The sequence below is a fragment of the Manacus candei genome, unplaced genomic scaffold (assembly GCF_025592945.1).
Source record: "Manacus candei isolate 608988 ecotype Guabito, Panama unplaced genomic scaffold, ASM2559294v1 h1tg000024l, whole genome shotgun sequence".
In the NCBI taxonomy this organism is placed as follows: domain Eukaryota; kingdom Metazoa; phylum Chordata; class Aves; order Passeriformes; family Pipridae; genus Manacus; species Manacus candei.
The window spans coordinates 6,292,303-6,319,838 of NW_026138072.1; the positions used below are offsets into that span (position 1 = coordinate 6,292,303).

Genomic DNA, 27,536 nt, shown 5'->3' on the forward strand with positions numbered 1-27,536 from the left:
CAGAAGTTGCTGCTACTGGCTGGCTCTGTTCCTTGGAGGCAGGACAAAACCAGGAGTCTGAGTCTGTAGATAGGGGAAAACCCCTATAGTTCCTGGCATTGGATGGAATGGCAGCAGCTCATGGATGGTAGGATGTGTCTTTGGCTACCTGTGCAGCCACATCACCCTGCGGCCATAACGTAGCAGGGTATACCTATTCATTGTGCCTTCATCTCACTATTGTCATGTCATTAGAGTTGGACCTCACATGCCTTCGAAATACCTCTAGTTCTCCAGAACTAGTCCTAGTCAGGGCTGTGCATTCAGTTCCTGGGGTGGGATCAGGGACCAGAGTCATTTCAGTCCCATCCCAGCCAAAACAGGGATCTCTGAGCCAGAACTTGTCTCCCAGAAAAAGAGAACTGTATTGCAGCCCCTTGCATCAAGTCATAGTGATATTCTCAAGAATGTATCCTGTGCATCAGAGTCACTTTAAGAGAGTTTGCAGTGGAAACCATAATCTTTAAAAAATGACCATTGAAGTAGCAAATGCATGATGGCCCTTTAATAGAGCTGGCAGCCATCAGCATGGTTTTGACTGCCATGATCTCTGTGACAGAGAGCTGATCTGTGCTTATCAAACCATCTCATCTCAAGCAACTGAGGTATTAATATGTAACCTGGACTGACTCTTGTAAATTTGAGGTTTACATATTTGCTTCCCTGTGTTAAGAAATATTGGGAGTGTCAGATACTGAAGGCTTGTGTTTACTTGCCTACGAGATGCGAGGACCCCAACTTACATTCAGCAGGCAAATAAACTTGTGACCTTGTTCTGAAAATTAATAAAATACCAGTAGCACCTCAAAGGGAGGGGAAAGCTGGCATCTGCTCCAGTTAGTTCAACACTGGACCTGCTTTTCATTCAGCATGGTCTGACTGCAGGTGGAGACTGCCTTCTAAAGGAGACTGACCCAAGATGCATGGCATCATAAATAGGAAATGATGTTGGACATGCACCACAACTACACAAGTGAAAGGTGAGTTGCTGTGTCAAATTGTTTTAAAAACTCATTATCATTAATAAATACCAAGCTGTGTTACATGCACCATTTCATTAAAAGAACATAGCCAGAAGGAGAGCTTAATTATCTAGCTCTAGCAAAAAGCTCTAGGGGCGAATGGGAAATGTATAATTATTGTGCCAATATGGTACAAATTTTTCAGATTTTACACCTATATGTATATATATCCATTTTTAAAAAAGTATTTGCCATTCGCTTTTAGCAACGGTCACATTGTTTAAATAATTTAAATTTAAGGCAAATTTAAATAAAACAGAAGCTTGAGGCTGATATGCTTAACAAAAAGACAAGCAATTAGAAACAGACTCTTACAATGGAAAATATTGTGCAGACTTTTTAAAAGGAGATGCCACCAGTTCTATCTGAGGTTATAAATTACTCATTTCAGCCTTTGAATCTCACGTTTCACAGGACTGGCAATACAATGCCTGATGGGGAATGGGCAGGTGGTGGGTGTCCCAATGGGGTGTCAGGGCACCTTGTCACAAGTAATGGTTTTGGATGGGGAGGTCTGGGTACCCCTGTCCTGGTGACACTGAGGAACTGGCTGCTGTAGCCACCCACCGCTCGCAGCTAGAATCCTCTCCAGCACATAGCAGCACTGAGATGCACAGCTTTCTCTCAGCTGAAGCCATCCAGAGTATTTATTTGATCATTGACATGCTGCTGAGAGTCTCCATGTCCTCAGAGGCTCCAGTCTGTGCCAGGGACCCAGAGACATATGTTTCTCCTAGCTGTTGTACACCGGGGTTGACACACCTTCTTCACCTGCAGCTGCCTGTGCTGCAGTGTACTGCGGCTTGGGTACATTCAAGTCCTCTAAGCACTCACCAGAAATGCAAAATGAGAAGGTAGATTGTGAGAGCATTGGGGATAGGTTCTGCTTTACGAAATTAAAGGGGTGCCCAAAGGCATCCTGAGCTGCTTCTGTCGCTGAATGCTGCCTGATCAGGACATGGTGTCTCAGGAGGCTGTGATCTGCTCAGCGCTGCCCTCAACACTATCGCCTGGAGTTGCAGCTGTGATTTATTTTTTTCTGCAAAGCTGGGGGCAGGTGAGTCATGCTGCAAAACAGCAAAGGAGTGAGAGGCTAGGCCTATGCTCAGCTATGCCCAGGTATACCCAGGTCTGCACTGTTTTCAGGTAGCTCCACTGGCAGCCAGAAGCTACTATTTCAGTGACCTGCAATAAGAAATAGGCAGTCATCCAACAGGCAGCCCCTCTGCAGGGGTGCTGGGTGCGCAGAATGTTCACGTGTGAATCAATTTTGCCTCAGCAGGAAACTGCAAGCCATTGGGACAGTCACAGAGAGAGACGCATTGTAGCTTGCTGAATTTACAGAGATTCTGCATGCAACGACACAGAACTTCCAAACCTCTCTTAGGCTGACCTCTGAGGGGCTTTGGTCTCTGGGAATGGAAGGAAGGCAGGAGGGTTGCAGTGCTGCTGTTGCAGCAAGTTATGTTTAGGCAGTGCACAGGAGCAAGATGGGCTCCCTGGAGTTGAAAAGGAAGAAGGATCTCCAGACAAAGCATGACTCTGAGGTCACAGCCTTGCCACCATCCACATCACAGCAGGTGTGTGGAGAGGCAGGGAACAGCCCACTCCTACACTTTAGCAACTCTCCACCTTTCTAAGAGGATACCTCTGTCATCTGTTATTTTCCAACTGACTTGCTCTAAAGTCCATCCAGAGAGTTAAGAGGTCCAGAGGGAGAAAACACAAGCACAGGGTAAGATGGCCTAAATTCGAACCTCCAGCTTCCCAGCTCTCCAGGCAGCAGTGACATGATTGGTATAAGCCACATGGTGCAGCAGAATTGTGCTTGGGCACAACTAACAAAAGACAGTAGAGATTTCAGCTGCAGGAGCATTATATTGGGAGCAACTGGAAGCAATTCTTAAGGTGCCTTTAAAATTATAGCAGAGGGTGTTTTGAGTTCCCTGTGAGCAAAGATAACAGGAATCACTTTCCTTCCTGTCTCAGTTGTGTAGAGTACCCACATTTCACAGCTGCTACGTTAGCTAACAGGATCAGACCTATCCAGACATTTAGGTACTCACTTCCTTCTGAGTTCAATGTCATATTGGATATACAAATAAGGAAGATCTTGATGTGTAAATTCCCTTTTGGATCTGACTTCTAGCTTTCCCATTCCATTTACTCTGGCCTCACACCTCTGGAGATATTATAAAGACTCAGAAGAAGAAAAAAAATTAGGTACACTCAGCCAGTGGTGCAGTTCTCCAACAGAGGTCCCACAGGTACCCCAGAGGTAATCAGTTGCAACTCTGCAGAATGAAATCCAGCCCTGGATTATCTTAGCACTAGATAAAGCCAGTGATGATTAAATAGGCCAATGTTTTTTAAAAATCCATTCACACATCCTTTACATTGAATGTCTGCATTCATGAAGACTACAGGCTCTCTATTCAGTGTGAAAAGCAATATCGTTTGTAATGCCTTCTAAATTTAATGTCATAGGTATCTATTGTTCAGATACTATGGGATAGGGTCAGAATCAGGGGGCTCATGAGCTCTCTCTCTCCTGCCCCTCAGAATTGGAATACCTCACTCAAATGCTTTTTAACTCAGCTCCTTGCTCAATTAGGGACAGGCTTCACTGGTCATGGATCTTGTAATTTCTCATCCTATTGAACATTTCTATGTAGACCAGTTCTTTTTCCTAAGTAGATCTTGCTGTACCTTTAAAACAGGATTATATGACCCACAGGTCTTACTACCCCTCAAAGTGGAGATGAGAGATTTAGTGAATGGGCAGTCTTGAGAGGCAAAAATGAGAAGTGCTAAAGGTAGTAACTGTTCAGGTAGAAAAGCAGGATGGCAAGACTGAGGTCTCCTCCAAGCAGTACTGCCACAAGAGTGGGGCCACACAGCACATTGCTGCACCAGTGGCACAGGAAGATAGCAGGTAGCTCAAAGCAAGCACTGGAATCAGAGCTGCCAGGGATTCTGCTGTGTTGCTTTTCCTGAGTTAACATACCCAGGCAAGGCAGTTCACCGCACTACCACTATACTGCACCCAGAATACATTATTTTCCATCATCTGCTAGCCCAACAGAGATTACCCTCCACCAAATAACAGGAGGCAACCTTCCTCATTGTACTGTACCAATGCCGTTGAAAATTCCCTTGGCACTTTCATAAACCCATAGCACTTCTCCACCAGGTGAGATGCTTCAATCTGTACCAGGTAATGTAGCTGTTGAGATTAATTAGGTGCACAAAGCAATGGACTCACTGCCAACTGCAGGTTATCAGGATACAAGCACTACATGACTGAACAGGAGAACACTTCTGGGACAGAAGATGGCTGGTCAGGTCTATGTGGTGGCACTGTTTTAGCTGGAGTGGTAGCAGTAGCTACAAACATAAGGGATGTAGGTAAATAGGCCAGCAGTACCACTGGATACTCAAAGATTGTGGTCATCCTGGGCTGGTTTGTACTGCACAAACACATTTTAGTTATGGCCTGACTCTCTCTGCACTGAGTAGGAGAGGTACCACCCATTGCACTAAGTTTGTATTTGTAGATATGTTGTAGACTTCAGCTCTTACCAAAATTAGTCCTATGTGGCTGACAATATCAGCTATGTTAGTTCCTGCATGGTTCCAAGACTGCTGACCCGGGGCAGTTTCACAGTGTGGCTGGGTGCTGGCTGCCGTGGTCTTAAACCATGCAGTGCCTCCTTAGCCAGTGTAATCCTGGTTGCTGAGTTCATGTAAGATGGGACAAGGTGAATAGGTATTTAAGTACACAAACAGGTATCTAAGGTAAAGAGGAAAAGCCAAAATATGCTTTTGTGTTGTGCCCTCTGGAATGGGAGTGCATACAATCAGCACAGGGAATTCCACCTTTTTTGTGCAAACCTGCCCAAGCTTCAAGCCCTGGCTCAGTGAGGATCTGCTGGAACTACAAGTGAACCTGGCTTCCCCGCAGACCCAGCTGCAGTAAACCCACCAGCCCATGGCTCATCAGGGAAGGCGGGGAGTATGGGATGGCCCCCTCATTCCCCCTGCCCCACCATATTTTGATCCTCCTGCTGTGGTTATCCCTTTTCTTTGTCCTTGCTGTAAGAAGTGAGTGTACAGGTACTGGCCATACATTTCTTCTTCAGACCCAGCCACAGAGTGGGTTTCTACCAGCCCAGCTGGAGATGGGGCACTGGCAGAGACTGAAAGCAGTGGATGATATTTTGAAAGGGATTTAAAATCCGAAAGAAAAGAAGCAGCCGATACTTTGCAACAGGATGTTTGTTCATGGGAAACCCAGGTTTGTGGGTTCTGCAGCTTGCAGACCAGCTTCTTGAAACACAAGAGATGAATCTTCCCTACCTTTGGCTGACTAGCGGAAATGTGAGAGTATGACTTAGAGAGGAGAGGATGGAGAGAAAAAGATGGCTCCTCTACTTCCAAAAATTATTTGCATAGGAGTATTTGCTTAGGTCAATGTTGAGGATCCTTGGGTTTGGATCCTTGGGTTTTGTTTTCTTTAAAATTCCCTGGTTGTAAGTAATGTCTGTATGTAAGAGATGTGTACTGTCCCTCAACTCTCTGTGCTGAGAATCCGTCAGACACGGGAGGGGTGCATGCAGCAGCAATTGCCGAGAATCCTATTTTTGAAGATGGTCTTAAATCTCTTCTCTGCCATGCTGCAGCTTGATTTATCTTTCACCTGAAGCTTATAACATATGTGTGCTACATCTGCATGACCAAAAGACACTTGCCTATGGTGTCTGGAAGTGGGGGATAAGCCAGTACATTGCCCTCCAGCAGTAAATCAAGGCCACCAGTTGCAATAAGCAAGGAACATTATAGCCATGTCTTTGTCCAACACCTATCAAAATGAGGTTTACTCCAAGACTGGACTCCAAGTCAGGCTTAAGTTGAAGTAATAAAATAGTAATATATAAAACCAAATAAACCTTAATGGGAATAAATACATGACTGAATTTACCAATACCCAGTGTAGGTTCACAGGAGAGGATCCCATGCTTGCTGGGATTTAGTTGAAGCACCAGTTTTTTCAAGCACCAGACATTTCAAGGAAATAATTTTGAGGGGAAGGAATTGAACACACATAGGTATCTCATGGTTTATTTAGGGTAAAGGTGTGGACCATCCACACTCAATGTTTTACGAATAGGAGTAGTTGTCAGGAGTAGCTGTCAGTAGTAGTTGTCACTAGTAATTGTCATTGTCCCACAACCCAGTTAATTCAGAAAATGGGATGAATGGGACAGTGAACTCCTTTTGAGGCCAGACATTTCACCTGCCGTGATGCTGGCTGGGGCTTGCAGCTCACTCCTCCGTGAAGCTCCAGATGCCTCATATTACTTGTTGGCCTGAGAAAGGAAACAAACAAGTCAGGCTCAACCAGACCTGAGAGCAGAGAGATGTAAGGGGACATTGTTCAGTGGTAGCAGCTAGCAACTTTTTTTTTGGCACCGGTCTCTGAAGTCGTAGGTTCTGCTAGATTTGCTTTGCCTCTCTGGACTCTGGAAACCCCATTGGACTTGCCATCTTCTCTAGGCAATCTGCAGTCCTTCATTTATTTCATCATTTTCTGCACCCTTGCATCTATTTTGCATGTGAAGTACAGGTTGTCTTCCTCCATGGTGTTGCAGCACTTGACACAAGGAGGTCCAGACCTCTTCCGGGCTCCTGCATTACAAAAATAGAGTTTGTCCCTTCTGCTTGTTTTTGCAAACAAAAATGCCTTATACCAACTTCAGTGGAAACATGCTGCCTAAGAAATGTGGCCAAAAGGAAAGGTCTTACTGCGCTTCACCAAAGTCTAGTGAAACTAATGCTTTGTTTAGGTGAGGAGTGGGTGCTCAGCAGGCAGTGGTACAGCTGTACTTTTTGTGCTTTTGGCTTCCCAAAAGGTATCTTTTGTTGACTAGATTTACCAGCCTACTCTTAAAACTAGGGTTTAAGTTAGGGTTTAGGGACTTCTTGCTGTGGAAGTAGCAAGCTAGTAGCAAGCTTTTGTCCTTCTCTTCCAGCACACTACCAGTATGAAGCCAAAGCATGACTCCTGATAGAAGCAGGTTGGGGATGTTTAATGGAGAAGCCCAATGTGGGACAGGAAGCTCTAGTGCAGCAGCAGCTGTGCTGGCACAGGACATTCAACAACACCACGGTGTATGTGTTCCTGTATATGGCAGGGGACATTAGGCAGCTGAGTACCTCACTAGGCAAATTGCTGAGAAAATCTATTCATGCTCGAGGACAGCTATTGAATTTTGAAGTCTTCCCTTTACCAAATGCTTGCCCAGGGCTATAGCTGGACTACTGACAGAGAAGTAAAATATCATATTAGCACTTCCACACAATTCAGTCAGGATGGTGTGGCAGAATGAATGGAAGCTGCTACAACACAACACCTTTACTTTCTACTTATTATTCTTTGGGCAAAGGTGGATGCAGAACTGTGCTCCTGTGCTCCTTCACTATTGACTTTGTAAGTTGGCTGGACTTCCTTTGGTCCTTTGGAGAGAGTGCACTTTCTCCTCTAGGTAAATGTTTGTCTGTTTTTCATTTAAATATTAATTTGTGCTGTCACAATGTCACGTGTGATATTGCCACTCTCTGTGAGGATTAGAGTTATCAGGAGTCTCAGAATTCACTTTAATCAGTCAGTTCAATACTGCTGAGATTTGCAATTTATCCTCTCCCATGCAACAACCAGAGTTTTTGACACGCTAACAAAATTAAAATGAGCTCCTTCATCTTAGACGAGGAAAATTAATCTTCAAACGCTGTTTGTTTTAGCCCCAAAATCCCCAGAATTCAGAACCAAATTAATTTAAAGTTTAAATCTGCTTTAGCTAGTAACTGGTTAATCAAGAGGCTTGATGTGCAGTTATATGCTTTGTTTGCACTCCTTACAGTCTTAAAAAGACCATCTAATACCTATGTTGCTTTCGTTCCTATAATTAGACCATGGGACATACAATGCTGTAGGTATAGTGAACAAATTCTTTTGTGGAATAGTTTCCCTGGGACTGTTTCCTACAGGTGAATTTGGTATTCTTTTTTAACTTGAAAAAAACTTTCATATGATTTCTTGGTTATTTTGGTTACCTGTGACTAATTTAGAGATTGTGCAAAGAGTTTTATGATTTGAATCTTTGCTCTCTGCCTGTCGCTGCAGAAATCTACACTTTTTGTTTTTTAAATTTCCTTCATTTGCATATGACACAGCTGTAATAGTGAAGGGATCCTTGCTCCCTCTGAATATTGATAGGATGAGGAAAATTCAAGATATTGTCATTCTTCCTGTCTTTCAGAAGAGACCAGCCACAAAATCTATTAGTTGGTGTTATTTTTGTGGACAGAAATTATCCTTGCTATTAGGAATAGAAGGTCTGAGGATAAATCAGAGAAGGAAATTGTGGTCTCTTTAATACAGAGTTGTGGGTCATCTTTATTTAGTGGATTCTGTCATAACCCCATTGTGGTCAGTGGTCAATGGTTTTCATATTTCTGTTCACAGGAATTTCCATCAGCTTCATGAGTATGTACATACCGGTAGAGATTAATATCCTCTCTTCTTCAATAGTCTCCTTGCTGAAGCGTATTAAAGCCCAGCATTTAACTCTAAACTATTTAATCTATTTAAACATGGTTTAACTCTATGCATGCCTAAATGTATTCCATTTTTCATTCTTGTTAATAACATATAGATTATAACTCTGAGAAACATTTCAAACTCTGCTCCTTCTGGTGAATGAGATGCAGGAGAGTTTGGCTGGCAACACCTTACTGATATCAGTTCTTAGAGGACAGGGGAATATCGGGTTTAGAAGTGTTTTGGCCCAAACCTCTGGATATGTGTGGATACATCCTGTCATTTTGCAGTGCCCTTAAAAGTGGAGCATTTGCGTATCTGTAAAGCACTTAGAGCCTGTGGGTCCTTTCTTTTGATACCTCCCCAGGAACTTCAGCAGCATGGAGGAAAAACTAAAAGGGAAGACTGCTGAAAGACTTCAGATGAGCTGCACCAGATGCAAAGGGGAGGCAACAGAGAAGCCTTTTCCCTTGTTAACAGTCAGACAGCTCTAACACACACATCTGCCCTCAGTCCCAGAAGCGTGGGGCATGTGAGCTGCCTGGGGCTCTGAAGGAGAATACTCCAGGCCAGTGAGTGGCCTGGAGCATCAATTCTCACTCTAGGCATTAGGAGATGCTATCAATGGCCTTTCTGCACGGCCAGTAGCTCCCCCATCATGATGCTGTAAAGTGAAGCTGGTGAATTAACTAGATGTGTCTTGGTGAAATTTCTAAATCTGTTCAATATCAGATTGAGAAATGAGCAGCAGCCTGGGGGTTGTTGTTGTTCTGAGTGTACCCCTCAGCCCAAACTCATCTCTAGTTTGTCAGGGACTGAATCAGCTTTCTTGGGAGAAGGACAAGGTCAGGCACACCAAAGGCACTGCCAAAAAGAGTTCTTCCCTTCAGGAAGCAACATTTTTTAAGATCTTTACCCATTAAAAAGTTTCCTAGTGATAGATTTCCAAAGGTAATGTCAAAGCACATCATAGATCAATAAAATAATTGCAGCTACCATTTAAATCCCTGCAGCTGAAGAGGTTTCCCTCCCTCTCTACCAACCTCAATGAATCCTTTTCTGACCATTTGCTATTGTATCATTATTTTTGCTAAACCGACAGTTCTTCTTACTTGCCCTCACTGCACTGTATCTCCTTGCTCCTGAACACTAGTATATGTGACAGGCCATGTTTCTCTCATTTACTCATCTTGCCAAAAAACATAACAATCAGAGAATTTCTCTACCTCCCCCACCTAAAGAGTTGCTCCTTCTACCCTAGTGCTGTGTCTCATCCAAATCCCTGGAAAAGGTGTCCCTGGGCTTGCAAGGAGCCATATTTTTAATCTTTCTCTCAAGCAGTGTCACAACTAGGAGCTCAAAATTTTAAGCAGAGAAGCAACTCGGCCTTTCCTAGAGGTCCCCTCTGCAACCAGAGGATAGAAGCAAGTAAGACTCAGCAGCCCTGAGTTACACCTCCCCAGACACACTTCTGAGGCTTCCTCTCTGAGGTGTCTTCACTCTCCAGTGGGGAGGTTACAGGACTGTTAAGTGCAGTGGTAATGATAAGCAGAGAAAATCAATTTTAAAGCTCGACGTGCAGGAATAAATGTTTGCTCTTCTGAGCGAAAACCAGAATTTTCTGCTTGTTTATGGTACTGAAAAATGCAATACGGAGAAAGAAATACAAAGGGATTTTTTGGAAGTATGGCTCTACTGTGGTGCCTCTCAGCTTTACAAGCCCAAGCCCTGAGGCTGGCACTAGGCAAAGATCTCAGGACATACTTGGCTGCTTCCCTGGACTGTGAAGTGGAGCCCCAGGTAGAGCCTCTGCCTGCAAAACCCATATGTCAACTTTCTGTTGTCCCATTTCACCATGTGTAGCACTGACTTTGGAATTACAGAGCTGTAAATCTATATTTCCTTTTATTCAGTTGCCAGCTTTTGAGCCTCTGTGAGTCACATTTTCAAGCTTTTTTTAATAAACACTGGGATAAAAATCATTCTTGAAATGTTCTTAAAAAGACTAAACAAAGCAAAACACAAATGACAGCTGCAGTTCTCCTGTAATTTCCTGTCTTGTGTAGAGAAATTCTAAGAATATACAACTGGAATATGTGCTAAGATTCTGGAAGATGGAGATGGCAGAGCAATGATATTTTGCTGGACTTTGTGAGGATACAGTAGTCTCATTCAAGCTATTAGGAACAGAGAAGGAAGAAATATTTTGAAATTTCTATATTGTTTCTGTAAGAAAACAGTTGAAACTAACTTGCTTTGACATTTTCATGATCTCACTTTTTAAAGAAGATATTACTGCCACGTTTCTAAGGGTGAAAACCTTTTATTCTGGCACGTAAACAAGTTGTTAAGAAGGCCAGTGGTGTCTTTATGTTTATATGGTAGAAAATATTCACAAAATATTTCACTTAAGCTTTGCAAAGAGGAAAAAGGGTCTCTCTCCCTTCTTCTTTTTGAAAGGTGATATTTGGACTCAAGGACCCTTCCAGCTTGAAAAATGGTGCGCAGAGATCCTTTAATAGTGATCTCCCAGGAGACCTGGAATTTCATTATCCAGTTTTCACTCTGCAGCTTCACAGTCCCAGAGCAACCTAGGAAGACTTCCTTATTTTTACCTGAGGTACATCTTGCAGACACTGCAGAGCTTAAAGTTTTGCACCTACAGGACAAATGTGTTCAAATATCCCTCATCTGTGTAGGAGGCTAAATCTTGTAGAAGGGTACACTTTGGAGACTTAATCCCATTCCCATGCAAATAATAGAGCAAGGAGAGCTGAAACAGGACAGATGGATGTAAAATGAAACCATTCAGTGAGGGACAGGACGAAGGACCTTGACAGCACATTACTGCTTGAGCAGATAGCCAGATCCTTTGCTATGTTGGGCCCTAAACCGCTCAGTAATTAAAATATTTCTGTAATATACAAGGAAGCTTGAGCTACTCAGCATTTCCCAAAGTCTCAGTTCATCCTTACCAATGTGGAGATACTGAATTAAAACTCCTAAGGACAGGCTATCTTTCCAGGGCTCCCTCTATTAGACAGAGACATGCTCTGAGGACAACCTTCTCTTTGCTCCTCAATGTTCCTCTGTCCCACCTAGTCACAGATGGGAAGCTACAAGCTTGCAGAAATCACCCCTCTCTCCCCCAAAAAGTTGCGGCATCTCCTGATTAGCTGGCTCTTGGGTTCAGTTTGAAATCCCGTTCCTTGCTTAACACTCTTCCCCACAGTATGGTAACTCTTGGAGAGTTGGCCCCTGTTGTGCAATCTCAGTATGACTCATGCAAGCACCTCCACAGCCTTTGCCTTTGGGAGCACTCTCCTTTAGAGTTCTAGTTCTATGAGAGCTCATACTTCTCAAGGCTTTGGTGTTACCTTTGGAATGACAGCTACCACAGCGAACATGCTTCTGCAGCACAGCATCTCTGCAAACTTACAGTGTCCTTACAGTACACAGAAAACCTGCAGAAGAATTTGGATACAAAATAGTGAATTTAATTCCTAAAAAGAATCACCCAAAATTTCTACTTTTGACAGCTGCAGTGTCTCTAGGACCATTTTCCTTGGAGTTCCTTACACTTCTGTCATGGTTGAAATGTCTTAATCTTTAGGCTTTTGTTGGCCTCTGCACAATGATCCTCCTTAGAAGTGCAGAGGTGTTTCTGCTTAATTATACAAATATCCTTTGGAAAGTGTGTTTCTTTCCTTTACAAGTTCAGCCTCATTGTAGGTCCAAATTTGCAGATGGAGGCAAGTACCTTACAATGGTGATGACTGATAACTGAGGATTTTTTGTGTTCACAGTATTCCCTAGTGTAGGCCACTTTTCATCATCTAAAGTTGCCTGATAATGATGTCATTTCCATTGCTTGAATGTTGAACCAGCAGCCACATATCATGGAGTTAAAATTACTGTTTACAGGGCAGTTAAATTGTGTTGTTAACAGTTTAAGGCAGTGTTTGCTTTGCTTCTGGGGACAAAATGACAGTTGGACTTTCCTAAAACTCATCAAACATGGATGAGAGTGCCAAGAATACAAATCTGCACTGTAGTCAAGGTGGGGGGGGAAAAAGGGGAGAGAAGAAAAATAAGAGAGCTATTTTTGTGTGAAGACGTGGTGACCATCAGATAAAAATGACAATGCTGTACTTGTCAGAAAATAAGTCACATTGCTGATCACCAGATAACTTTGATGTCATATTCCACAATAATTTAACTGGCAAGATTAATGGTGAAATTTTTAAAACATGCATAAAGAAGATCTTTCTTCTAATATCCATCTGTCAGACAGTCCTTATCTGGAGCTTATGTTGATTGATTATTATTATGATTGAACTAGAACGAGAACATGACCTTTAAATAATAAAGAAAATTATGTAGATTTGAATGTGAATGGTTAAGCTTTTGGGTCTTTAGTAAACATTTTGAAAAACATTTAGGCCCTCAAATGGTTGTGTATATATATATGTACTCTACATTAATACGTGCCTTTGCAGACTCAACCCCATTAATATGAAAAATCAGCAAGAAAAATCACCAAAATACTCTGTCTTCTCTATCACAAAAGACTGTGAATTAGGTTAAATGCATATTTCCAACATACAGGACTCACACTGGAATGAGTTGTTTATGAGATCCTATGTGATTGTAAGCAGGCACATGTTTTGAGTGAATGCAGAACAATTTGCTTCAAAAAAAGTGCTAGTTTCTAGTGTATGACGTTGGATAAATGGTTATACATACTTTGGAAAGAATGGTGAGCATATATCTCACTTTGGACATCTAGTGAAATATTTGCAGCATATTTTAAACTAGCATAGTTGTGTCAAATCTTCTCTAGTTCTCACTGCCTACCTTGTGTTTTTGTGGGGCACTTTGACAATGAAAGAAAGTTTGGGTGGTGCTGGTCCCTACAAGGCTGCAGCCAACTGGAGACACCCTTTTGCTCAAGAACCTCTATTCTGCAGCTGAAAGATGAAGAAATGCAGTAGGACTTTCAAATTTTGCCCTCTATTAATCTCCTCTGCAAATGAAGGAGGTTTACAGCACTGTTGTGTGTTTGAGTTGATCAGCCACCGAAAATGGACTCAAAGTATTGAGAGCATCTAGGAGATCCTAACTCTTTCAAAGCATCTCATCCTGAGCAAGGTGTTCAGGTCAAGTAGAAGGTGATATTCACTTCCATATTGTATTGCCTTGCACAGCAGAGCTACGGAACACTGACAGAGGCAGATGATGGATTAGAGGTCACAGTGTGTCTGCAAATTGATGGGTTCAAAAAACATGGATTCTGCCTTTCATGTGCCCTGACCAGCACTGCATTTCATTTGTACTCTGTCCTCTCTGTATTTTGCTTAAAAGGGACTTTTTTTCCCTTCCCCAGAACTATCACATACTAGGAAGTTTATGGAACTCACTTGCACCTGGATGAAATCCCATACCATTATGTTAATCTCTTAATTGAAAGTCATAGCCAGATGAGAAAAATGAAACAGGAGACAGGCTTGGTCTATTAGGAACTGGATTGGTACTCCGAGAATTTGAAAAAAGAATGCACTACCTCCCTATGGAATGAAGCTTCAGGTGCCTCCAAACCTATGCCTGAGGTGAGCTGAGTAAGATAGCAGGCGCATTTCTGAAGGGTGGCCATGTTTTATCTATCACATCTATGTTTGAAAAAACTGCTCATGCAACCATTGCAAAAAGAAGTGCTCTAAATCAATGTGTGAGTGAGTCCTCTCACACTAGAATGGGGGGGACAATCAAAGCGGACTGCAATAGCATTCATAATGGAAACCAACACAGTAACATTCAATCAGGTGGCCAGTGGTTTATTTCAGAAAGATACTCTTAGGCTCACAGAGGGCTGAGAAATGATGCATGGTGACTGTGCTTCTTCCCTAGCTTGTTTCATACACCTGTGCTGCAGCCTGCCAACGCTGAAGTCTGGGGCATGAGATGTTTCACAAGAAGATGTCCACCTTGAAGAACTAGGCCTTATTTTCATGTGAAATTCTGTTCCCAGCTCCTCACCTTTTTTAAGTGGCCAGTTACAAAAACAGAAGAGGAAACGAAGAGGCAGTAGAAATATTTCCCCGTTTTCTCCCCAGGAAAAAAGGCAGGAGTAATGAAAGCAGAATTCCCCCTGCCTGTTTAAACTCTTGTTTCTCTCCTCAGGCACAGTGGGTTTGGCAGCACGTGGGTTTTTTCCATCCATAATAAACCCTGGAATTCTTGAAAGGTTGCATTTAAAATAAGAGATTTGTCAGTCCAACAAAATTTTAGGGAAAGGTTTACAAAATTGATAAAAATGTATTTATTTCCTCTTCTTTCTCCTGGATCTTATTCAAGTTTCCTTTTTTTTTCATTTTGATCTTATTTGGGCTAAGTATAAAGAAGGTGTAAAAGAGAGCAAATAAGACTTAAGGGTTTGTAAGCGAACGAGTCACATGTAAGTGGGAGATATTGTGAAGAACCTGATTTTCAGAAGGGAATGTAAAGGGAATGGAGGTGGAGCCCTGACACTTCTTTTTGCTCCTGAAAGCAGAGGCTGTGCTGCATATTAGATTGCTTTTATGTGGGACACACGTAAAGGTGGCATAAACCAGATCCAAATGGCTGAGCTTCATAAATTCTGACATGGGTAAGGCTGTTCATGCCATTCACTCTCAACAGTTTTATAAATCATATTTTAAGCTATTGGAATTGTTTGGAAGAATTGGACTTGAAAAATTAAGTAATGTTCAATCATTTAGGTTAAAACGGAAACCTACTTTTTAAAGTTAAATATCTAAAGACCAGAATCACATTTTGTATGCAATATGGTGTGGGAAACAGGCTCTCTCAGCATCCTCGACAGCCCAATAGGAATGAGGGTTTGGACACTTCGATGTTAGGTGCAAAATGGAGCACTTTATTAACATGGCTCCTGCCTTTTATAGGGCAGGAGCAGAACTTGCTGGAATAAGGGGAGTAACTGGGGAGGAGCAAACTAGGACCATACAGGGAGAACAAGGGGAGGAGTATATCTATACAAGGAAGAAATGGCCATATAGGGTTGGTACTCCAATGCAGCAGCAACTGGCCAATAGAAATGCAGGGTTCAAAGGCATAGGGAAAATAAGGGAAAATAGGGCTACAATGAAAGGGAATAATATAATAACATAGTATAATAACATAAAAAAATCCTAAAACACATTTTCTCAAAAACTGGATCCCAATAATATGGGAAAACATGAAAATAATAGTAAACAACCCTGTACAGCAATATCTGCAATTGACTTCAGAATATTGCAAATTATGTTGCTGTAACCAGGTTGTCATGAGTTTTAATGGCACAAGGAAGCATGATAGCAGATTTATATCAGTCTGTTATAGCAGAGAGTCTTACAACAAGAGCAGAATGTATTTCTGTCATACTCAAAATGTCATCTCAGTCACAGACAAGACTGATGAGGAAAAAGGATTAGATGCAGCGATTTCATTTATCTTTCTTTTCCAGAATGGGGATTTTGATGATCTCCCTTTAGGTTTCAATGCTTAAAACACAAATTTCCAACCACCACTGTAACACAAAGGAGATGAGCCTTCATTTGCCTGATTTTCCTTTCATTTTTTACCCAACCGCTGGAAATCAATGAATTTTTACTAGTAAAAAAAAAATTTTTGCTCCTGTTTTGCTCCCTGTTGTAACACAGTACCACATTTCTCTGCTTAGTTATGGCCTGAACATGTGTCTCAGTTTGAAGAGACTGGAAAGTTTGCTGAAGAGGATGAGTTATGAGACAAACCAAACTCCTCTCTCTTAGCAATTGTGAATTCAAAATTAAGGGGTTTTAATCGAGGAAGTTTGGAAAAAACAGAAGAAATAACAACCCTTTATTAAGAAATACGTGTATATTGGCAAGAACAGCAACAGAACACAAAAAATCCCCCTAGGCAATAGTCCTGTACCCAAAAAAGTCCCCTTCAAACAAAAGAAAAAAAAAACCAAAAAAAGGTCTGAATGAATACTTCTCTGTCCTTTAGCGCAGTTCTAATCACGGTCGGCGGGGGCGCTGTTGGGTCACTGGAGGTGCAGAGCCTGCAGTTCTTGGTGTTGACCTGCAGGGGGCACTGTCGGGCTCTGGTGGTCACCGTGCAGGAAGGGGTCTGGGGGGTGGTCTTGAATCGCGGGAGAAGCTGAAAAGAAAAAGGAGACCCTTCCCCCAATGGAAGAAGGGCAGAAGGAAAAGCAGTCCACCCCCACGGGACTCACTGTTGTTCCCAGATGACGGTGTTTCAAAGCTCCTCCTTTTCTCCCAGCGAGCACAGAGACTCTCCGATGAAAACGCAGCAGGTCTGGGCTGGAGACAAAAGACAACTCCCAGGCAAGTTGAGGCCAGCAGTCAGGGCTGACCAGGACGGGAAGCCAGAAAGATAGACTTCCAGACCTTCTCTCCAAATGCCCGCACACAGACTCCTGTCTCCATCTGAGAGAGAGAACTCAGCCGTCCGACCTCTCCCCTTCCGAGAAGAGCTCAGTCACCCCCTCCCAAAACTCCTCCCCTCTTCCCCCAGCCTCTGATGGGTCATCCATTAGGAATGCGGTCTGGCCAGCTAGTTCTTTTGTAAGGCTGATTGACTCCTTTCCCCCTTTCCACTCAAACTCTGTCTTTCCTACAGTGGGGGGGCAGGGGAAAGAAAAAATTCTCCTGGGTTTCTAACCTGTAACAACATGGAAAGAAATCCTTTCAGCCTCAGCTCTACAAGATGAGAGGTTTTGTGTAAGGATCTCTGTCAGCCCGGCTCTTCTGGCTCTGCATCCTTGTTCCGCACCACTGTGAGCAGGACTGCCAAGGCCTATAGACACTACATTCCTAGAGATTTTACGGAACTTCAGAGCAGCCTTCAGACATATTGATCTGCTGTTAATACTCATTATAATCACCAAAGAACCTCAAAGGTCCCATACCCCGTATTGTCATCTTATTTCATAAAATTTTGGCAAATTTTATTGCACAAATACTATGAGTATTCCTAAAAAGACTTTACAGGTTTTTTTTCTCTCACAAGTGAGATTCAGACACTGTTATTTTTCAGGAGCTTATAACTGTTATTGTCAAATTGATATCACAATTTTATTAAAACTGAAAAAAACCCAGCTGTAGTTTATGTTATGTTCTCTAGTGGGAAAAAGGGCAACAAATAACAATTTTGCTTTCCCTGTATTTGCTTATTTCAGAGTGTGTGCTTTTTAATGAATTTCTTCAATTTGAATATTTGAACTAAATTGCTCTGGGTAGCAAAACGCCCCCACAAGCCCACACCCCAAGCCCTAAATGAAATGAATCAGATATTTAATCCAAAACCAGAAAATTGCAACTAGTTGGATTTACTTTGTAGAACTTTGTATGTGCATTTGTTTTCCTTCCAGAAGAGAATGCACACAATCATTTGAATATTACTGGATACCCCATTCCTAACAAGAGAAATCTTCCATCTTTTCTGAAGAGGTGCTTTGCCATTGTGTCCTGGATTGGGTTGTAGTAGTTGGCCTTGTGATTCCTGCATTGGCATCATAACTGCACGGGTTCTCTACTACTTACAACTCCCTAGGTAGGTGAAAACTGCCCCGTCCCCCCATTTTTCATTGACTGACAGTTTGGGGGGGGCTGGGAGGAGAAATCAGCATACAATAATTCTATATGTTTTTGACATTGTTAATGAACTCGGAGCATGGGAAGTGCTTATGTCTAGCTCCTATCCAGCTTCTCCCATTTGTGTTGCATCCCATGTGCAGATTCATCAAGTGCTGGGGATCAGCCAGACAAAATGCTGTCTCATACAGTACAGATATACCGGTGGAGTTTCAGAGCAATAGAAAGGAGCTTCTATTCATCATTCATCAATGTCTTCGTGCTGTTCGGAGAGTAAACATTCACGAAAAAAGTAGGAGGTTGTTATGTTCCTGTTAGCAACTACTGTACAGAAAAAGAAAATTCTGATGTGAATTGTGCAGGCTGTCAAACATCGCATGACCCTGATAGCCCCGCTCTGTGTTAAATTCAGACATCTACAACCATGTGATTCACAACCCACAGTGGTAATAGCAGTTCGGGACCCAAAAAGGTATAAGCAAGCATTAATATCACCACAGCCACATGGCAGAGATGTAACGCATTGTAATATTCCCCCTCTATGTCATCCATGCGCTGGGTTAAACGCCTGTTATTGCTTCACAGATTTTGCAAACCTGACCAGGAACATCTGCATCTGGCTATGTTTTTCTGAATATTTTTCTTTTCAATCATATGGCACTAAAAGCATTGCATGTCTTCATCTGATCTCATTTTGCAAATTTGATGTCTCTTTCACAATAGCCCTCATCAAAGCACAGAGAGTCCCTTCAGAGAAAAATCACCCTGGCAGAGAGGCTACTTCTCAGCCTTATGGATTCATAGAATCATTAAGGTTGGAAAAGACCTGCAAGACCATCAACTCCAATCTTTTACCAAGTACCACCATACACAAATCCTTTCTGTAGATGCTGTGTTTGTTACAGGTATGTGCAGTTTAGTGTGTCTGTCATCTACTATCACAGTGCTGGGAGTTTTCCTCCTCAGTTGTATGTGTTATTAGAAATTAGGCTGGAGAATTTGCATCTTTCTCCCCACACATGTGCCAGTGAAGATCATCGTTCTTTCCGCATCATTGGAAGGAGTTCTCCTTCTGCAGAGTTTTGTTTAATTCTGTACAACATGATCAAGAGGAGATTCAAGAGGTGCTCAGGTGGATTTTTTAAAAACTTTAGGCTCCTTTGTCTAGTGACGGCAACATAAAGCATCTTTCTTAAACTAGACAGAGCCTCCTGGCTGGTGATACTCAGTGCAGTCAGCAATAATAGTAGAGAATGTGAAATGGCAAGTGCAAGCAAGCACTATATGATCTAAACAGGCTTGAGAGAAAGGAGCATCCTCACTGCTTCAGACTCTTCTTGGTTCAGAAAAAGGCTGATAAGACAAAATTTCGAGGTGGCCAGAAAGGTTATCTAATGCTACAGCCAAAGGCCACATGGGTCCCCTTGAAGGGGACACAGCTAAACTGGAATTTAATGCAACTCTGTGGTGGTGGGAAAACAGTTTTTCCCCTGAAGTTATAAAATGGTAAAACCCCAGGGGGTGGTGACCCTTGAGGTTTTACCCAATGAGCGTTTTTGCAAAATATAAACATATCACAAGCAGACAGGAAGAGAAGAGGTAGGTGTAGTTGTTGTTGAAGAAGTAGCCATGTTCTAGAGCCACGAGGAGAAGCAGCAGCAGCCCCGCTGGGGGCTGGGCCCCCCCAGCCCCCAGCTGGGGGGCTGCAGGGACTTGGAACAGTGTAAAACTGGGCTAAGTACCTGTAGCTAGGAAGCTAAAGAAGTTTTCTCCACCATGAGTGAGCAGATAGAGCAGCAGCAGAAGCAGCGGCAGAACAACACTGGCTAGAGAAAGTGGCAGAGAACCAGAAGAGATAAGGAGCAGCAAACAAGCATGTAGCTGAGCAGGAAGACAGAGAGTTGCCTGAAGGAAAGAGAACCAGCAGGAGAGAGAGAGAGTGTTTGGGTAAGAACTGAAACAAAACCCCAAACTCCTTTTGTGACCTTTCCTAAGTGGAGAGGATGGACGCCTACTGAATGGAAGTCCTAAATACAGCAGCACTGCAGAGAGGAGCTGAAAAGCTCAGGCGTCCTGGAAAGCTGGACCGGGACAATTAAAGGAATGTGGAGGGGGTGAACTTGGCCCCCCTCGCTGCTGCTGCCAAGCTAAACTGGCAGCCTGAGGTCAGAGCACAGAAGCTCTGATAGAACTCTTGAGGCAAAGGCCTTCAACTGGAAGCTGCCCGAGATGTTCTGACTCAGGGGTGAATCCCCTGAGGAAGGGACCTTCATGGGATGTCTTACACTCCATGATATGACGTGGTGAAGCGAGTTTTGTCCCTGCTATGCAGCCCATGGAAGAGAAGACCCTCGCTTGGAGACGATGGGCCGAGGGGCTTGGATACCCCCTTGTGTGTACTGGCAGAGATCCAGCTACAGCTACTGCATGGAAGAGAGAGAGATAGACTGCTACTCTGAAGAGACTGCTGCTCTGAAAGTGGAAAGGATCTTTCCTTCTTCCCTCCCGGACTTTTATTTGCGGGGGAGAAGAGATTTGATCCATTGTAAATACTTTTATGTCATGGTAGAGATAGCTAAGATTGTATATAATGTATTGTAATATTTATTTGTACAGTCATTGTAATATATATTCCCTTTCCCCTATTTTGAGTCTTGTGTGGTGTCTGGAAAATCCGTCTCACACTGGGTTGAGATGTGGGAGGGGGGCTTAGATTAGGGAATTGGATTTTTGAGGTTCTCAAACCATGACAAGCTCAAAGAGAACAGTGGGTTAAATTATACATTCCTTTGCGCAGCAGGGTGCACAGATTTTCTGTTGATTTTAGTATGAAATGCTTATTTTTTCTATGCAGCATATAATAAAGTCTTCAAACCAGGAAATATCCATTTTCACAAAGGCAGCAGAGGTCTGAATTCATGGTCTTCTCATGGGTAAGCTGTAAGATTTGTGAGCTTGGATAACTGGCACTGCCAGCGAAGGTCACGAAAGTGACATCACTCTGTTGTACCAGGGGATTTAAGACTCTTATCAATTCTGAACTATAATACAAAATGCTCTTTCAAGACAACAGTGCTAGTAATTTTGTTTTGCTTTTTGTTGGGAGAAGGCTTTGATAGACAACAGCTTTGTGTCATGTAAGTTGTGTTTGCAGTTCCAGTTGAGTGTTATGAGAATGCTTTTTCATATAGTAGTTTTTTCTTTTAAACTTTTTACAAACTTTATATACAACAGCAGTTTTAATACTATTGCCTGGTATTATTGTGAATTTCTAAGCAACTCATTTGGTTGCACAGTTGCTTCTACCAAATGCAAACTAATGATGTCTATGTGGCTGCTAACACTGAAGGTACCAGGACAAAATATCTTCAAGAATACCAGATATTTTGTTAGGGATGGCTTCTAAACCCTCTGAAATGACAATCTAAATGCACAAGAACTGTAAGTGAATAAGCCAGTAAGGAATATAATACACATAGCAAAGTATCTGACTGAGATTTAGACTGGAACATTTTGAAACTCAGATAACTTAGTCCGATACACATCCGGGTTTCACTTGCATACAACAGACCTAGGTGGGAATGTTAGTGTTTATTTACCTGTTAAGATTATGCTTATTTGGAGTGGAGGGAAACATTCTGACTAATATATGAAACAGTATGGTCCAGATACACTGTAAAGTGTCTTCAAAGAGATCAGCTTTTAGCTGAGTGCTTCATCCACTTATCTTCTCACTAGCCCCTATTTTGACTAAGAGGATGCATCCTGAGGTCCAATAGCCATAGTGAAAACAGTCCTCCTTTGTGAGCATGACTATTTATGTCAAGGAATATATTCTGTTAAAAATGCAACCTCATCAAAGGTAGCTTAACATCAGTGTCCCTCCAAATTTTATGGGGAGATGGAAGAAATCTCATTAGAATTTGTGATAAGTTTCCCAGTACACTCTTTTTAGCGACAAAAGTTTAGGGTATGGTCAATAGGATTTCTTACATCTGGGAATATAACAAAACCCCTCAACAAACTCTTGGCTTTCTTTTCTCACTGCAATTAATTCCAAGCCAGCAAATGTGGAGTCATGACTGAATGGATTCATGACTCAATACTTTTAGAAACCTGACTCCAGCGACATAACTGAAAATAATTTTTTCTTTCAGGAGCTGAACAATGATAACAGTGAATCCATGAAGCCATCTATGCCAGGCAGTTAGCCTGGAAAGACAATGTAAATTCACCTCTGACCTGTATGTACCAGTTAAACCTTCTGTTAAATCGAGGAAGTGAAGTGCTTGTGGTGCTTGTTTTCCTTCGTTGCCTTCTAGGACATCCAACATGTGATGACTGCAAGATGAAGAACAGACCTCTGACATGACTACTGGCCTCAGAGCAGCAGAGTGGCATGGTGGGCCTGCAAGCTGCAGGGCTTTCACTGTCTTTTCCCCTTTTCACCTTCTCAATTTCTATTTAAAAGTTGCATGGGATTTTTTAAAGAAGTGCCCAAATTAATTAGCGCAAATCACCACACAAATCATCTTGCCCAGTCAAACGCCTAAGTGAAATGGTGTATTTTTACAAATTCAGCAGATTTAGGTGCTGTTTTGAAGACCCAGGTAGCACACACACTGAGTAGTTAGGACACGCAATTTTCTACATTTATTTTACTGGTTACCAGCCAGCCCAAATTGGTGGAAGACTGACATTTCTTCCCAGTGCCTTGTGACAGTTTATGTTCATGCAGCAGTAGGTTTTAAGTGGGTATCAGTATCGAAACAGTCAATCAATATCGTCAATAAGTGGTGGCTTCACTGCAACGTGTCCAAGCAGAGAGACTAGGATCATGGGAATACATTGAACTGCTTAGCCCCTATCTCTTAAGTACACAGCATATCTTGAGGGCTGGGCCGTGATGGCAGCCCAGAATTTGGGGGTTGATAGCAATAGCTGCGTTCCAAAAGCTCGTACCTCCTGGCTGGGCTAACAGTGCTATGGGGGTCTCAGTGGCCTTACCCACAGCAGGCCAGGACCGAAGCTGGGAGCATGATGGTGTGCCCAGCTCTGCTGCCACACCAGTGGTGAGTAAGAGCAACTTGATCAAAAGAGACAATGACATTTATAAGGAAGAAAAGAAAAAAAAAAGTCATGTACCTGGACAGTAAAAGTGCAGATGGCAGTGACATTTAAGGGAAGACACGAACTATGTCTTTCAAAACCTGATAGTCATTTGTATATGTAGGGAGGTCTGGCAAAGCAGGTAAACCTTGAGACTACTTGAAAACTACTTGTGATTAAACTGATATTCCAGGCAAAATCTACAGGGAAACAGACACTTTTTTGATTCAGAGGCTGCTAACAGTACATGACTCTGGAACAATTTATTAAGTAAGAATTAAATAAAAAAGTGTCTGGACAAAGGAGCCCCTAAAGCCTGCTACTCTTAGAATTAATAGAGTAGGGCCTCAGGCAAAGACAAAGCAGAGGACAATTACTTCAGATTTAACAGGTAGTGTTTGCAAATACATCCAGGATAACACTGTATTACTTGTTCTAGTTTCTGAAAATTTAGAACTCGGGAATAAAATACAAATGGTTATAAAGATGAATAATATTAAAGTGAAAAGCTGTAAGTCAGCTGCGAGATCAGCCTGTAGTCACAGAGATGCACTTGTTTTCTGGCATACATGCCATTTGCAGTGTTGTTTGTCTGGCATTGGTTCCCAGCGGATTGAAGAAACTAATGTTTGAGTAACAGAATACAGGATTTAAAAAATGGTCCTTGTAGTAACTGAACAAATAAGTGAATGCTGTGAGCAGAATGACTTCATCCTTTTGCACCATTGTAAAAAATATTTCTCTAAAATAAACTATAAATACAATAACACGATGTGGGCAACATGAACCACAAGACCATTTGAAAATCTATCACATTGATTTTAATATCTTTTTGAACATATATGTGTTTAACTAGACAATAGAATTATCCAAAGTGTTACTATAGTGTCACGGTCTTGTACAAATTGTGCTCATCAGAGCTTGAATTTAGAGGTGAAATGAGAGTGGAGGAGAAGGGAAATTCCAGCCTGTGTTACAAAGTGTGTAGGCAAGCTATTTTGAGGAATTGCCTCATACATCTTTGACACATGGCAAAAAACCCCTAAAGTTATTTAACTTTTATACTTTGACAATGTTGTGGCTAAAGTTCCCACTTGTGCTATCCCCTGTGATTTGTTCCGGGAGAACATTTTTCTTCCAGACAACTTCAGCAGGAATATACGCTTGCATTTTCATAGGGAAGTGCTATATTAATTCTGGCTTATTAAACTGTTCCAGCAGAGGATTTCATAGCATTACAGAGATATGAAATGTCAAACATGTACATACTCTATCCCATCACTCTGCTAATGCCTAACTACTCCCTGTGCTATGCAAAATGTGTTGTAACTCCAGGGCTTACCATAATCTCAACTGAATATCTTTTTCTGGTGTTCAGTTTCCATTTATTTCTGCTTTATGTTCTTGAACACTGGGGAAGCTAGGCAGTGGTTGTGTGTATGATGGAGATGGGAAGAGCCAGGGACAGAGCATCCCCAACCTCCTCCTCCAGGACAGAAACACCAATTTCCGCCTTCTGTTGACTTGTAAAACTCCAAGTAAACCACTAAGATGTCAACACATTCATAATCACAGTAATTGCTTTGTCTGGGAGAAACAATTCTTTTAAATGTTAATTTCGGTGGGAAAAAATATATACTTTGGGTCAAACCAGATGTAATTACTTCTCTTTACAAAAGAACCAAAAAACTGGTTCATCCAGTACGCTTGTTTGAACTCTAACATACTTAAAGAGATGGTTTATTCCCCAGTGTATCTTCCCAAGCATTTCCTTGTAATCATTATTTCTTCCTTTATTCAATCCTTCATTGCCTGTGGATGAAGAGAGAGAAGATACCAGCACTTTGGATCTAACTCAAGATTTCTGTTATTCTAGTGAATATCAGATGAACACAGCTGGCAGAAATTTCAGTTAGAAGGAACTTTCAATTTTGAAAAAAAATTGAATTCAAATTGTTGCAGTTTGAAAAGGTATAATTAATGTGTCTATGAGCTGAAAGTTTCTCTGGCAGACTTATTTGACATTGATTGACTAATGCGCATCTTGGGGCACATAAAATTAATTTTACTAATTAGTGAAAATGGTAACTAAATTGATGCGTTTTGAAGCATAACAACATATCACTCTCTTGTCTCAGAAAATAAAATCTTTGGAAGCTGAGATATCTTCAACAGAGCTTTGTTGTGAGTTCTTTATTTTTTGTGAAGATCCATTACTCTCAAGGACTGACAGTCAGGAGGGACAGGCACGTTTATCCTGGTGTCATACCTCCTGGCATGAGAACTCCTGGATTAATACCAGTGTTTCTATAGGGTTCAAAGGTAGCAGGTTCCTGACTTGGCTCTGTAATAATAAAATATTAAAAAGGACTTTGCTTGCAGATTGCAAGACAAGGAAGGTTTGGATGCTGTGAATGGGGGTGAAGAGAGAAAGTGGGCCCCTTCCTTTCACAATGGAGCTACATCCTGGGAACAGCTGTGTCACCAGCTAAAGGAACTATGGGAAGAAGTGAATAGGATACACAGTATTAAAGAAAAGGACTCAGTGATCTTGGTGGTTTGCTTCCAACTCAGAATAGTCTGCAATTCTCTCATTCTCTGACAAAGTTGAAGGAGGAGCAACTCTGTGGTCCTTGTGTTGCTTCAGAAAAATGATTTGATTTTCTGGATGCTGAATGACTCTACCAAAAATTCATGAATTCTGTGGCAATTACTGTTTTCTCTGGAGACTGCTATGAGATCATCAGAAATGCTGAATGTTATGTGTGGAGATGAGAGCTGCAGGGGACAAAAAATAACTGATTTATTGGAAAACCTAATAGACGAGTAATATGTGGGAGGAGAAGAGAGAAAGGAGATGAAGACTACAAGGATGTTATTTTGTCATTTCAATCTCATATTTATTTTATTTATTTTTTAATACCAATGAGACATGTCTCGGCTCTTCCCTGGGATACAACATGACTTCCCTGGACATCTGGCCTGTAGAAGGACAAGGAGGGTGAGAGGCCACTGATTTCAAAATGTAGCATCACTTTCTCAGCCCAGGAGATCCCCCATCAATGGGGAAAAAATGGGGAAGAACTCCATCTTTTTCCATCCTCCTGATCCTGGGAGTGTAAGCACAATGCCTGGGACTCTGGGAAATCACCCACTAGCTGCAATTCTGACCTTGGGGTTCCCTTATCTCCAAGACATTTGTTTCTGTCCAGAAGATGGGGGTGTTGCAGGGAGGCCATCAGTCCTACAGGGTGTATATGGGATGCCCTTGAGTCCCCTCTTTAGAGACCCTCTGTGGCTGCCAGATACAGGTTATTTGGTCTGTTAGTGACAGTGTGACAAACAATTTCCTTGGCTTTCCAAGTGAAATTCCTGTCTTCTTTCCACTCTTTCTCTTGTTCATCACATGCTGCCAACAGCCGCGACACTATGTTTTGCTGTATTTCAAGTAGTAACATTGAGATACTGCTTTTGAGTTTAGAAAAAAAGAATGTGATCCAGAAAAATATGACTATAAAACCCAGTGAAGAAAAGCAATGTTTGTGTAGTAGCGTGGGCTCACAGGCAAGTCAGAGGTCTTTTAAAAGTAATAATTATTACATTTGACGAAAAATATATACTACCATGGAAGGGAAGGACGAAAAACATAGCACTCTTGTCCTTGCTTCAAGAAGTTGCAAGCACAAGTGGCATCATCTAACAAGTGATGGCTGGTCCTGCCACTGGCATGGCCAGGATAAGGGAGGTGTGGAGTTTGCAGGGAGATGCCAGCACCAGTAGCCAGAGCCAGAGGAAGCATGCTCCAGCCAGAGTGATGTGGAAAAGACAGGAAAGGCACCAAATTAAGTTGGAGTGGTGCCATGTAGCAAACTTCACACCTGTCAAGTGGCAGCAGCATCCACTGGGCAGTATTCTGCTGACCTTGCTTCTTACCCTCCCAGGTCCTTTGGATTTTGTTTGGAGGGTCCTTTGAATTTTCTATGTAATAGGGTCAGGATTTTGATTTCCAGGGTAGAGTAGCATGTTCACACTGCCAGACAGACTGAGTGCCTGTAAGGTAAAACATATGCAGGTATTCTTCCCACGAATGCCAAGGTAGTGGAAGAATTAAAAAAAAGGTTTATG

General features: G+C 42.1%; 2 long non-coding RNA genes across 2 annotated transcripts; both read left to right on the top strand.

Moving 5' to 3' along the window:
* Window positions 1–764: 764 nt before the first annotated feature.
* LOC127471458 (uncharacterized) lies at window positions 765–25,700 on the top strand. Its single transcript, XR_007904657.1, has 3 exons — window positions 765–1,019; window positions 19,026–19,207; window positions 22,460–25,700. It is a non-coding gene; the product is annotated as an uncharacterized LOC127471458 (long non-coding RNA).
* LOC127471460 (uncharacterized) lies at window positions 2,701–18,256 on the top strand. Its single transcript, XR_007904661.1, has 3 exons — window positions 2,701–2,796; window positions 14,048–14,270; window positions 18,080–18,256. It is a non-coding gene; the product is annotated as an uncharacterized LOC127471460 (long non-coding RNA).
* Window positions 25,701–27,536: the final 1,836 nt, after the last annotated feature.